This window comes from Nannospalax galili, unplaced genomic scaffold (assembly GCF_000622305.1).
Source record: "Nannospalax galili isolate Female #2095 unplaced genomic scaffold, S.galili_v1.0 scaffold1068, whole genome shotgun sequence".
NCBI lineage: Eukaryota > Metazoa > Chordata > Mammalia > Rodentia > Spalacidae > Nannospalax > Nannospalax galili.
Window position 1 is genome coordinate 359,767 of NW_008358287.1, and position 11,924 is coordinate 371,690.

An 11,924-nucleotide genomic window follows, 5' to 3' on the forward strand; every position below is an offset into this window, starting at 1 on the left:
TCATCATAAGGAAATATAAAGAGAAGGAAAGAAGGGAGAGAAGGAGAGAAGGAGAGAAGGAGGGAGGGAGGGAAGGAGGGAGGGAGGGAGGAGATCACTAACACACTTGTACATGCTTGCATGCCTCTTAAAATAAGTCATGTAAAATGTTCTGTTAATAGCCTAAGAATGAAATATTTACCAAATATTCCAAATATTGGAAAATTTAGAATTTACCAAAGTATTCAGAGCTAAGTAACAGAATTCTTCATAGGAATGTAAACCTGTTTACTAACTGTACATGGCTAGAATCTTCTTTAGATGTTTGCCAATGAAACTCTGTTACCATCCAAGAGAAATCTAATGTTTGATAAAAATGGACCTTGATAATTAGGTTTCCTGGATTTGACTGACACGTTTGAAATTAAGAAAAACACTCCTAAAAGCTAAGGAATTCAACAGAATTGGCCCTCAATACAGAACAAAGATTTTTCATCTAACCGTTTATTCCTAGAGCATTACATGGCTGTGCAGAAAATCAAGACCCTCTACCCAAAATCTCTACAATCTTAAAAAATTAACATAAAATTAAGGGAATTTAAATACATTTTACCATAGAACATGAGCATGTTGTAATTCAAGCACTATGATGATGTGGAGTTAAATACATCTCCCAACTGGAGACAGATGCAGCCACTGGATAATATTATATACCATCACGTAGGTAGGCTGTGTCATCACCATGCATAAAACAGAGACTGCTCAGACTGATGCTTAATACTAACAGATACTCACTTTCCATCTGGAACTCACTTTCATGACTACAGTTATGACCACTATTCAGACAGAAAGGACAGTTTCTAGTATTGAAATTAAATGAGAAATTGCTTGAGGATATAAATCTAATGGAGCTTCATGTTTTTAGACAAAATGCAGCTTTTACAGAGTCACCTACTTGCAGTACTAGGAAACTGACAAGTTGGGGTAAGCTCTGCCTTTCATGTAACTCGCAGAATGGGGAGGCCAGTCAGAAGCTGCACTCAGCTTTCAACCTGACCCATTTAGTTCAGCTCAGCTTGCACGGTTTCCACTAAGTGCTAAGCACTGTGCTAGGTTTAGAGACTGTAAGGATGAGGAGCCCAGGCCCTGACCCTCCAGTGGGATCTAGAACCTTCTGTAACCCTTTATATTCCTATGGTGGCTTTGAATTGCTGCACAGCTTGGCTGCTTCTCAGTGACTTCCTCAGAAATAGAAATGAGTGACAGCCTCAGTGTCAGAACCAGGCCTGGCTTTGCAGACTGCTCAGTCTAGTGAGGGAGGTAAGTATGCACACGGCCATGACAGAAGCCACACTAAGTTCACTGACAGACACATAAACAGTGTGTCACGGGAGCCTGGAACGGATTAATTAATTTGGCTGAATGGGGATGAGAAAAGACATTGAGTCGAAGTGAAGCCCTTTTAAAAATCCTTGCTGTAAAAGTCATGGAAAACAGATGCCTCTCAACTTAAGTAATGATTGCAGGAGTTCTTGGCTGCAGTGTCCCCTCTTCTACCAATGTCATGTGTTCATGGCCACTCTTTCATGGAAGCAAAACAGCTCTGTATTCCTGAGGGGAAGGGACTCTTTGGAAACAGAGGCATGGCTCATTTCTTGCTGTGAAGCATCTCCTGTGTCGATTCTCACCAATGGCATCCCTACTCAGTGCTGAGTGGGACATCTGCTTTGGAAGAGTCATGTTGCAGGCAAAAACTTAAAGCCTGATCTCTAAGGAGCTCCCTGAGGTAGGTGGGGCAGCAGGGAGTGGGGTTGGCCCCTATTCCCTACCTGTACGTGATTATGTGTTAAGCTGGCCTTGAATCTGATGGGAAACTTGTAGGAGATGCCTGCGCAGCATCCCGAGGATGCTGAGGTGGGAAGACCACACAGTTGGGTGTGCATATCCTAGAAGGAAGGAAGGCAGCAAACAGTTGTTGCTGTAAGCCTGTCTGCAGAAGAGCCTGGTCCAGCAACAGTGGGGCCAACACTGATAGCAAACCTTGTGGACTCAACTGCATGCCAAGCCCAGCATCCTAACCATTGCTTCTTGCATTCAAATAGTTCAGACTCCTTTTCTCCTGCTGAATGAATTCCCGGACTATTCTGATTATCAGGAGATACATATCTGGGTACATACAATATCAGTAGGTTGGATCTCTCTCTGGGGAAAATTTTAACCAGAGAGAAATATTATTTTGTGCTTTATGTTTCCTATGTCTCCTTTAGAATTACAACAGGCTGCCATGACTGCAGGGATTTCACAAGAGGAAGAAAGTTGAAGAGAGCTAGAAAATAAATGTTGCCTCTCCGCTGATCACTGATTGGGGTGTGTGTGTGTGTGTGTGTGTGTGTGTGTGTGTGTGAAGGGGGTGGTCTCGTGGAGCCTATGCTGGCCTCACACTCCCTGTGTGGCCAAGATTGATCTGAACTTCTGATAGTGCAGCCCCCACCTCCCAGGCAACAGGATTAGATGTGTGTACTACCACACCCTGCCAGAACTCCAGCTTTGCATCTGCAGAAGAGAAAGCCCATGCAGAAGACTGACTTTGGTTGCACCTGGGATGTTTCCAAGCACAGAGCATGCTGGGTACAGGACAGAGATGGCCCTCAGAGCTAAAGGAGAAAGAAGTTTTTGATCTTCCAAATGGTAGATACCCGAGCTTCAGAGGATTCCTTGAACCTGCAAGGACCTTACTAGGAGCTCATAGACCCTGAAGGAGGAGACAACACGAATATCTGAGATCACATCTCCTGACGTGCTGGAGCCCCAGACTGGGGCTATTGCTGGAGATGCTGATCTACAGAAAAGAAAGTCCCATTTCCTTCCTTCTTCATGATTTTTGACTGAAAAACAGTCCTTCTGCAGTAATTATATTTCCTGTTTTACATTACAAAATAAGTTCAATTGCTCTATTTTCAATTTACCAAATTTATCAAAATAAACTTGCTTCTTAATGGATTTTAATTGAAGTCCTGCTATAATGGAAAGTAGAAAAATACATATAGCCACCAATAAATGCCATTTCCTTTCTTCATTATTTAGCATGTTTTATATTTAATAATATTAATTTATATTTCATAGTAACAACATTAAGGAAAAGAAACCAATACATTTTTAGTACAGAATGTCATGGTTTTAAGCTGAAAATTTCTTTTAGAAGTTCTTCCGTAATTTATTTCACATTTTAGGATTTATTTGACAAAAATATATACACAGAAAAATCTCCTTATGTATCTTTAAGGAATCACTGGTTTAATTAGAAAAGGTACCTTTCACACACTGTCAAACAGTGTATTGACGTATACAACAGAACACATTTTTGATAGTCAACTTGGCAACATTTATAAACATGAAAATATTAGCCATAGCTTTTGACACAGATGTCCCATTTCTAGATATTTACTAAGAAATGACTACAGCTAAGTGCAATAATTAACAGAAAGAAGGTCCAGCTAGGTAGAGTGTGGAAAAATAATCCAAGACTGTAAAGAACTCTCATGTCCAAAATAACACATTTGCCAAATAGGATTGGCCCATTATGCAATGAAATCAATGCAGACATAATAAATCACACATGCATATCACCATCATGATCTTGGGTTAGACTTCATGGTAAATTTATGTATCCAGAACAATGACAGGACATTTCACCTCGGGGTGCATCATACTGTGATGTGTTTATGGGATATATTTGTTTCCTTTTTAATTACTGTTCCTTCTTAATTTTGTACTGATGACCATTCGTCCGTAAAACAAGAAAAAGAATTGTCCATAAACTTGTTTAAGACCCCAGACTGAGCAAGAGAAAAGGTGTGAATAAGGGTTGTTGTGTTTACTTTTCTCTTGCCGATGACAGTTTCTCAGATCAAATATTTTGTAGGATATCCTGTTTGAGGATTTGATGTTTGTGTTCAGTCTTAGCACTGCATAAATTAGGTATAGTGGCATATACCTCTAATCCCAGCACTGTCCTTCTTTGATGCTCTTAACAGTGGAGGAGACTGATCAAATATTTTGTAGGGTATCCTGTTTGAGGATTTGATGTTTGTGTTCATTCTTAGCACTGCATAAATTAGGTATAGTGGCATATACCTCTAATCCCAGCACTGGAGAGTTGAATGCAAGAGGACCAGAAGTTTAAAGTCATCCTCTGTTACATAGTAAGTTTGAGGCCAGCCTGGGCTTCATGAGACCATATCAACAACCAGCCAACAAACCAAACAAACAAACAGATGGGCCCAAACAACAGCTTATGAGGTCCAAATCATATGAACATCACTATCTCCCATTCAATGAGCACGCTAGGCATTATTTAGTCCTCAGGTGTGCATAGGGTCCATTAGTAGATAAGGTCACACTGCCTTTTTGATTCACAGGCTTCTTAAGATCTCTGCATATTCCAGATCATCTCACAGGTTTGGAACAAGACCTTTCTTTAGGGTACGAAGTGGGGCTCTATCAACAAACCAGGTAAATATGTACTTAGAGTTAGCAGTCATTGGTTCTTACATATAATTGTTTGACTCATCTGGAATTGAACACTAATGTGTAGTACAAGGTGAGACTCTGGAAACACCGTCTGTTCCTAGTCAATCACACTCTTTATCACCATGCACTGAAGAGACTCTCATTCCAAGGAAGTAAAGAATCATTGCATCATGAATGCTCTCCCCTTATATGGTGACTGGACCATAGCTGTTGCCCAGTTAAACACTTGTTGAATGAATGAATACTTTTTGGATGCAGTATCCCTGTCCCTCACTTCCATGCATCTCCTTTCCCCCATAGCTTGCTCACATCTTATAGACAATACACTTGCTTTAATAAAGATTTCTTCTGAAGATGGACCTACAAGTCAAAGAAACAATTATGTGTCATTGGAAAAAAAGAAACTAACATTTGGATAGTGTTCTGTTGCTCAGAATCAATAGCTACCATCAGAGTGTCTCAGGCTGTGTCCAAGGGAGACGAGCTCCACAGGTAGAGCACAGGTGGAGTCTGTGTCCCTGGATTCCCATTCTGCCAGACAGCTGCCCTTGCAAGGTGCTTCTTCATGCCTTGAGCCTGCTCTCCTTAAATGGCTGTGTGGAGGGAGGTGGGAGTTTCCCAATCACTCTCCCTAACAGCATTTACCATCACCAAATGAGAATAAGACTTTAAAGTTTTTCCTATTTCAGAGAAGTGTTATATGGTGTTTAAAGTAAGATAATGTTCCATTCATCACCCAAGACTTAGATTTCCCATGTTACTATTTTCTAATCAACAAAATGGGGATGCGATTAGCTAACATTTACTTACTATCCTGCCTGGACCTGTTCAAAGTGACCTATACTTTTATCTATATCTGTATATCTCTATACACACATTTTATCTATATCCATATACCTCTATACATACATATAAATCTATTATATATGTATGTACAAATGTAAATCATTTAGTATTCACAGACACTTTGAAGTAAGTACTGTTTTTATACCCATTTTACACAGGAGGAAATAGAGGCACAACCAGGTAATTCACTTGCTGAAGACTGAGTGGCTGATGTTGCAGTCAGGATTAAAGCCCAGGCATTGTGGTTCTCAAGGACCCGCTCTCAGCCACAGTATTGCTATGCCTCCCAGGCTTGTTAAAGAGCAGCGACCTCAGAGGCTGTGAAGATTTAGTGATCTGCATGTGCAGAGTGCAAGTGGATATTCCGACACAGTTGTTATGGGTACAGAGCTCTTTGCTGACTGTCTTGTTCCCTGTAGGATGCAGGTGTTGAAAAAGTCACCAATACACACAAAAGTGACAGAACGGAAAGAAGCACGGGGGCTGGGGACAACACAACCAGGTCAGTAGTCAGATTAGGGGAATCAGGGCATCGTTCTGAGGGCGGGGGACATTGCTTATATTGCCATCATTTGGGGGGAACTGTTGTGGCCACAGTATCAATGTAGCAGTCTTGGATGGTGACCTTCTAGGGGTCAATCAATTAAACAATTAATAGGTAGGAAAAAAATCTCAGACCCCCAAGAGCAAGAAACAAACAAACTTTAAAATTTTTTTATTTATTATTTTTATTTTATGTGTATACACGTACTGCCTGTGTGTATGTAAGTGCACCTATGTCCTGCAATGCCCTTGGAGGTCAGAAGAGGGCATCAATCCCCTGGAACTGGAGTTCTGACAGTTGTTAGCCACACTGTGGGTGCTGGGAATGGAACCTTGGTCTTCTGCAAGAGCAGCCAGTACCCTTAAACCACGAGCCATCTCTCTAGCCCAGCAAACTTTTACTGAAAGATAATCACATATTTATATACACACACTCATATAAATAAAATTCTGCATAAGAGGAGATTCAGAAACTGAAATCCAAAGAGCCCCACTCCAAACCCAGGTTTTAAGGATTTTAGTGGTTCCCCTCTCCGAACTTTGGATTGGTTAGCTTAAACATAGACGAGAAGGCTGACAGGATGATGGTTTCAAATGATGAGGTGTTCAAGTCTAGACTTAGTCTTATCTGAACTGGTTTGAATTAGTCTGCAGGAAAAGAGAACACTTTTGGCCAGAGGTGGAGCCCCCAGGCTGTTGTTTCATACCAAAAAGAAGATCGAAGAATTCCTTCCTTATTTTTCCTCAGTGACTCTGTTTAGTTATAAGGATTCAGTCCCTTAAGAACTAGCGAAATAAAGGATCTTTCCTCCCCTCTATTATTTACTTTCTCATTGCTATGACAAATATCTGAAGAAGCAATTTAGGGGAGGAAAGGTTTATTTTAGATCATGGTCTGAGAGTAAAGTCCAGCGCCTTACGGCAGGGAAGGGGAGGGAGGGAGCTGTGGTGGGGAGAGGCAGCATACAGTGATTCTGACCAGGAAACAGAGACAGGTTTCCAGAAAACGAGTTGGACTACATACTTCAAGCACCACCCCTAGCAAACCACTTCCTCCAGCTATACCCAACTTCCCAAAGTTTCCAGCACCTTCCTAAACAGCGCCACCAGCTGGGAACCAAGTGTCAAACACAGCAACCTGAGGATCTATCACATCCAGCCTATCCCATTTCCTCTCCCTGTCAAGTCTCCACTTCACTTGCTCTTTCTCCATTGCATTTGATCATCACTCTGCCTTTTACCTCTGTCTCAGTTCTTTTAAAGAATCATGGAAAGAATCCCAAGCATATAACATTACATGTAATCTTTAAAAGCAGAGTTGCCCAGTCATGCACGGCTAATAATTAAGCCAAACATATGCAGTGAGAAGCGCGTGTTATTTTTAATTTAATTTTATTATTTTTATTCTATGTGTATGAGTGTATTGCCTGCATGTGTGTAAGTACACCCATGTCATGTAGTGCTCGAGGAGGTTAGAAGAAAGCATCAGATCCCCTGGAACTGGAGTTACAGACAGTTATCTGCCATGTGGGTGCTGGGAATCAAACCCCAGTCCTCTGCTAGAGCAGCTAGTGCTCTTAACCGCTGAGCCATCTCTCCAACCCCAAGAAGTGCATGTTCTTAATTCAGCTATACAAGCTATTTATTTCAACTTAATCAATATGAAGATACTCTGGAAAGTGAAGACAGTTTAAATCATAATAGGAAATATGATTTCACCGGTGGGATTCAAAAGGAATCTTATAAACATATTTACTTTCTAATACACTTATAAATATGTAAAAATTTATATAGCCTTTAGAGATAAATATGTCTCATTTGCTTTAAAACTCATTTTGTAAAACAAAATAACAGTGAAAGGCAAATAGCACTTAAGCTTTATCATAACACTTCTACGCTATTTCTTTAGGTTAAGATGTGCTTTTTAAAAATGTCAGATGAATTTAACAACCACTGTAAGAAGATTTGTATTCCATGTAATACATTTCCATATTAACATTTCAATGTGGTGTAGGGAATTTAAAATGCTATTAAAACTACATATTTCTCTTAGAAATAGAACAGTATACAATCTCTTTGTTAGGCCTAGAACAACTCTGACTGACCATGGGGACAGTCACACTCTCTCCTGTGCTGTCTGCCCATTCTTCAAAGGCTGAGGCATCACCTTTGTATTCTCTCTTATTTTGTTTTTAGCTGCCTTTCAGGTGTGAACCATAGCATAGTGTGTGATATCCATGATGCAGTTTCAGATCTGATCCATAGGAATAGTCATACAAGGGTGAGCTCAGCAATGTAGTTAAAGGTATGCTACTGCACGGAGTGTAAAGGGGCTCATGAGCGCCCACTCCTGGCTGAGGAGCTATGCACAGTTGATGGCTTCTGGGGGAGGGAGAGTCAGTTTTCTTTAAGAATGTAGTTCCCTGTAGGTTGAACACACTCCAGTGGATGCCCCACACCCAGGAGTACATAGACAACACAAATTGGGGTTGATGGGTTATTTAAAAATTAAAAGGGGGACTGGAGAGATGGCTCAGCAGTTAAGAGAACTAGCTACTCTTGCAGAGGACCTGGGTTTGGTTCCCAACACCCATATGGTGGCTGACAGCTGTCTATAACTCCAGTTCTAAGGGACCAGACACCCTTTTCTGACCTCCACAGGCATTTCATGACAGGGTGCACTTACATACATGCAGGCAATATGCTCATACACATGAAATAAAAATAATAAATAAATAAAAAGGAAACATACATTGGGGCAAGTAGGGAGATGGGGTAAATCTCTGAGAAATTAGGTGGTGGAATTGGGGGTGAATATGGTGAAAATACATTGTATGAAATTCTCAATTAATTCAATAACATTGAATTAATGTTATTGAATTGAAAGGTCAAGTTAGTTCTCAGAAATATTAATATGATCTTAATATTTCTGTCCCAGCTGTAGGTTAGGCTTAGTGTCTTATCTTGGGACAAACTTGAGTGAGTTCAGTTGCCTCTAATTTTGAAAATATATACATTTATCTTTATTTTAAAAAATATTTTACTTCTTATTTTTATGTGTATGAGTATATTGTCTACATATATGTAAGTGCACCTATGTCATGAAATGCCCCCAGAGGTCAGAAGAAGGCATTGGATCCCCTGGGACTGGAGTTATGGATGGTTGTTAGCTGCCATGTGGGTGTTGGGAATTGAATCTGGGTCCTAACCACTGAGCCATCTCTCTAGCTCCTATGTTTATCTTTATAGACAGAGATGGCACAGAGGCAGAGCAGGGCCACACACTCAAACTTAGCACCTTTGGATATAACTTCATTGATGAATTTCATATGTTAGATAGAATAATCAGTATACACAAGAGAAATAAACCCAAGGGATTATTTCAAAGCATTGTATCTGTAAGTGATGATTATCCAACTATGTGTGTTTTATCTTTTCACCTTGGGACATGAGTGAGTTGTATTTCTCCCCTGCCTTACATTAACCAGGCATATTTTGAATTTATAGCTTAGTTCTAGGGACTTTCTGACCTTGGGTCATATTCTGTACCTTTAAAGTATCTGTATTGTTAGGCCCCTTTTGTTTGGTTGTTTGAGAAGAAAATGAAGATCTTTGACATCCAAGTACCAAAGTGTGTTTTTAAAAAAATCAAGGATGTTCTGCCCACTGATTTGGAAGTCCTAAATCTTCTTTGCAAATGGAGTCATTCATTAGGTGCAACTGGATCAAAAAGTAACAAGTTTTTGTCAAAGTTCTTAGCCTAAACCTCCCCAAGCTCTTCCAGATTAACTCTGTTGTGCCTGGATTAACCCCTCTGAATCCTGTTATTGTTTCTGTTCATTACATTTATCCCCATGTCCTCCATTGTTTTTGCTTTCATGAGCGGGAACACATAGCAGAGGGCTTAAGGCAAGATAAGCTTCTCCAGTTTGGAGCATCTATTTGAGATTCCTTGACACTTGTCCCCTTTCAGTGTAAACATTCATTTTGAATCCAATAACCTTGTCAATAGAAATCATTAACGTTAAGTACTGAGCAGGCTGTGTAGCCAAAGGCTAAGGATGTCACATCCATTGCACAAAACCAAAAGCCAGAAATACAATAATGGTCTGTTGATCCAAATAAGGAAGATGGTGGCATCCCAAAGAACCACATCTACTTTAAGATGATGAATTTAAGGCATGTGTCATGTGTCTCAGAGCTCATGAAACATAATTACTTCTGATGTTCTCTCCTTCACTTTACACCTAATCTTTTAAGCGGGTTGGGGTATTTCATACATTTACCATAAATGCATCGCCAAGGCAATGGATTGAAGGGGACAGAGTAAACATAATTTTACATTGGTTGTGGATAGAAATAATTCCATCTCGATCTCCAGTTATTGCTTCACTTGCCGCATTTGTTTCTGACATCTCAAAGGAGATTAGACAGTGATTAGAAAGGTCATGAGCAAAAGCCACTGAACTAAATTCTGGGGAAGGATGAGAGTGATATTATTTTTCTTAGAAAAGTGGCATGACAAAGAATCGATACCGTGAGTGTTCTGTGATGTCATAACTTGATTTCCTAGCCAGTCTGCTAGCAGTAAGTGGCTGGAGAAGATCCAAGACAGGTTCCTTGGCCTCACCACACAGACCTGGGGCTTAAATTCACAATGAGCGTTGTATCTTGACATGAGCTCTGAAAACCCCAAAGATCAGTCATCTAGTTGTGATTATGTGAAAATACTTAGAATGCTGAAATGATGAGACATGGAATTATTAGTGGTTCTCCAGTGTCCAGAAACTTCTTCCAATAACAGCACTGACCATCCAAAGTTTTACCTCATTCCTAGAAATGAGTCCTAAACACAAATCTATGGTCAGGTACTAAAGGTCAAGACCAGATGGTTTTCTATGAAGAGAAGAGAATTCTCATAGCTAGTCCTAAATGATAACCCATGAAGTGATATTCCTCTGTTCTTTCCCACAGCACACAAAATGAACCTGTGGGTATGATTATTTTGCGTTTTGCCCCTTGCATTAGAGAATTCAGTGTTTGAGGATAGGGACAGAGCCTGCTACATAATTTATCCAGTCTAGTCTTTTTCATTAAAAAAATCGTGAAGGATATCAATAACAGCAGCAGAGTATTAAACTAGGTGGGGTTCTTCTAAAGATAGGTAGTGTATGACAGGTGAAACCAGGGACTGAGGGAGCCAGTTCTATTATGGATCAAATCTTGATATTATTCAATGCTGTTTTCTTAGGGTAACTGAGGAATGCCTGTGTCTTGCTTCAGAGCTCAGTGACCCCTGCTTTGGAACTTCTTGGTGCACTTACACACATGCAGGCAATACACTCATACACATGAAACAATAAATAAAAATACCACAAAGCTCTGAATTACAGATTATAATTTTACAATCATTTTCATTTTATGCAACTCATTTAAAATGTATCTCTCTCTCTCTCTCTCTCTCTCTCTCTCTCTCTCTCTCTCTGTAGCCTTTGGCTGGCTTGGATAGTTTGTCTCTTTATCCAGAAAAAGTTAAAATAAAATTCAGTTTTTTAAAAAATTAAACTAATTAGTATAGAATTTTATGGTATAGACACACGTTTTAGCACAGTTTCAAATTTTTATTATTTTATACACAGAGACATGCCACAGATAATACATGAAGCTTTTAAGGTGGAATTAAGGAATTGTAACCTGGTTTCTATAATGTAAGGAACTGGCTCTTGAATGGTGGGTCTAAAGATCACTATGTGTTAAAATATGAATGGACTCTCACTTGGAAATGCTTTTTTTTTAAAAAATTATTTATTATTTTTGTTTTATGTGTAGGAGTGTATTGCCTGCATGAGTGTAAGTGCACCCATGTCACACAATGCCCACAGAGGTCAGAAGAGGGTGTTAGATTCCCCTGGGGCTGGAGTTAATGGAAAATTGTTAGCCACTATGTGGGTACTGAAATTGACCTGGGTCCTCTGCAAGAGCAGCCAATGCTTTTGATCACTGTGCTATCTTTCCAGGCCCTGGAA